We start from the raw sequence: 2535 nt of genomic DNA, 5'->3' as shown, positions 1-2535 counted from the left end.
CATTATGTGTGCTGGTTTTTGATGTTCAAATAAATTCTCTAAGGAAATTCCTCCAGGCCTGGAAGGATTCTCTATAAGCATGTTAAAAGGTTGTTCATCATCTAAAACAGTCCTCCAATGTGAGGGACTATACATAACTTAAAAGCTTGTGAGGAGCATTAACAGAATTGAAACAAGGGGGAGAGTGATCTTTAAAACTATGAGAAAAAACACGGTCTATCTATAGCAACAGAAAAATCTCCCCCAGTAATGGGCTTCTAAAGCTCAGATTAGTTCATCTGTCATTATCCTTATACTATCATGCCAGTAATTTCTAATCATAGGAATGTGTAAGCATTCTGGCAAAACAGGCTTTTTATTAGGCCTGATTCACAATCCAATGGTTGGATTCTGATGACAGCTGGCCTGTTCCCATTCTTTAATTTCCTCTGTGGGTTTAATTGTTGATGTTTAAAAAGTGATTCTGAAATTTCTTTCGGGTCAAATTTTGGTGGGCAACATTTTACAGGTGCCATATTTACAGGCATCCTAACTGTTCGACTATTGTTATCTATTCCCTCCTTTTCATCATGATCACGAATGGAATTATCATACTCATGAATGCGGGTGGTGTCTTTAAAGGGTGATTGGGAAATAACTTGTTTAGCTGTTCTGTCAGCCAAGTGTTCTCTCTTCATGAAGCTCCTTTGCGTTGGTGGGTCTATTAGTTATCTAGTGCTGCTGTAACAGAAATACCACAAGTGGATGCCTTTAACAAAGAGAAATTTATTATCTCACAGTCTAGCAGGCTACAAGTCCAAATTCAGGGTGCCAGCTCCAGGGGAAGGCTTTCTCTGTTGGCTCTGCAGGAAGGTCCTTGTCATCAATCTTCCCCTGGTCTAGGAGCTTCTCTGTGCAGGAATCCCTAGTCCAAAGGATGTGCTCTGCTTCTAGCACTGCTTTCTTGGTGGTATGAGGTCCCTCTGTCTCTCTGCTCACTTCTTTCTTTTATATCTGAAAAGAGATTGACTTAAGACACAACCTGATCTTGTAGACTGAGTCCTGCCTCATTAACATAACTGCTGCTAATCCCACCTCATTAACATCATACAGGTAAGATTGACAACACATAAGAAAATCACAGCAGATGACAAAATGGTGGACAATCACACAATACTGGGAATCATGGACTAGCCAATTTGGCACACATTTTTGGGGGACACAATTCAATCCATAACAGCGGGCTTGGATAATAACTACAGCAATCTCACAGGGGAGCAAAAGGGTTCTAAGAGGTCTGCTACTAGGGGCTCGTTTTTAATTTGGGTCCCAGAAGAAGTTAGGAACCCCCTTTGTTTCCATAACATATGAATCGTAAGTAACTCCAAAACCATATCTAGAGTCCTTAAAAATATTTACTGACTGTCCAGAAGCCAGTTTGCAAGCCTTTGTGAGTGCAATTAGTTCAGCTTGCTGAGCTGAGGTGATTTCAGGAAGGACATCACTTTTGAGGACCTTGGCTGAGGTTGCTGTGTGCAGTCGAGCTGATTCTGACTCATAGCGACCCTACAGGACAGAGTAGAACTGTCCCATAGTGTTTCCAAGGAGCGGCTAGTGGATCCCAACTGCCGACACTTTGATTAGCAGCCTGAGCTCTTAACCACTTCGCCACCAGGGCTCCTGTTGAGGTAGTCAAGGCATATCCTCCACGGTAATGAGAGCTGGTAGCTTCAGGCTTTAAACATGACCTATCAGTAAATAGAACTAAATGAGGATTCGATGATGAGGTTTCTTGTAAACCTGGTGTAGGAGACAAAAGTTGTTCAGTAAGATTTAAGCAGTCATGGGATGGATGGTCATCATTATTAAGTAAAGGTAACAATGCAGCTGGATTCAGAGAGTTTACAGTAAGTAACTGAATATTAGAAGTGGTCAAAAGGAGAACTTGATAAGCAGTCAGCCTACTGGCCAACAGGTGTTGAGTAAGTGTTGAATTTAAAATTATTGACCTTGCATGAGGGACATAAATGTCAAGAAAATTTCCTAAAACAATATCTGAGGTGGTCTCAACTAGTCTAGCAGTTCACTGAGTGCTCTAAGGCCAGGGGGTTAGCCCCTTGTGAAGGGGTAGCTGGATGATATAACCAATGAGTCTCTGTTGTCCTCTGTGTTTTTGAGTGAGAATTCTTAGAACATTCACAGAAATCTCATGGACAAAAAGCACAAAGTCTAAATTATAATTAGGAAACCCAAGAACAGGGGTGTTAATTAATGCTTCTTTTAGTTGAGCTATGGCCTTTTGGCCATCCTCAGAGAGCTGGAAGGTGTCAGGTTCTGAACACTTTAGAAAATGGCAAAGAGATTGAGCCAGCAAAGAAAAATTAGGTATCCAAGTTCTGCAATAGCTGCAGAGTCCTAGAAATCCTCTTAACTGTTTCTTGGTAATAGGGACAGGATAAGCTAAGATGGTCTCTTTTCTTTTGGGGTCTATAGTGACCCCTTTTGCAGGGATAATATATCCCAAGTACTTAACAAAAGGTTAACCAAAAAAAAAAA

This window comes from Trichechus manatus, unplaced genomic scaffold, assembly GCF_000243295.1.
Source record: "Trichechus manatus latirostris isolate Lorelei unplaced genomic scaffold, TriManLat1.0 scaffold00040, whole genome shotgun sequence".
Classification (NCBI taxonomy): Eukaryota; Metazoa; Chordata; class Mammalia; order Sirenia; family Trichechidae; genus Trichechus; species Trichechus manatus.
This window is presented reverse-complemented; position numbering follows the sequence as displayed.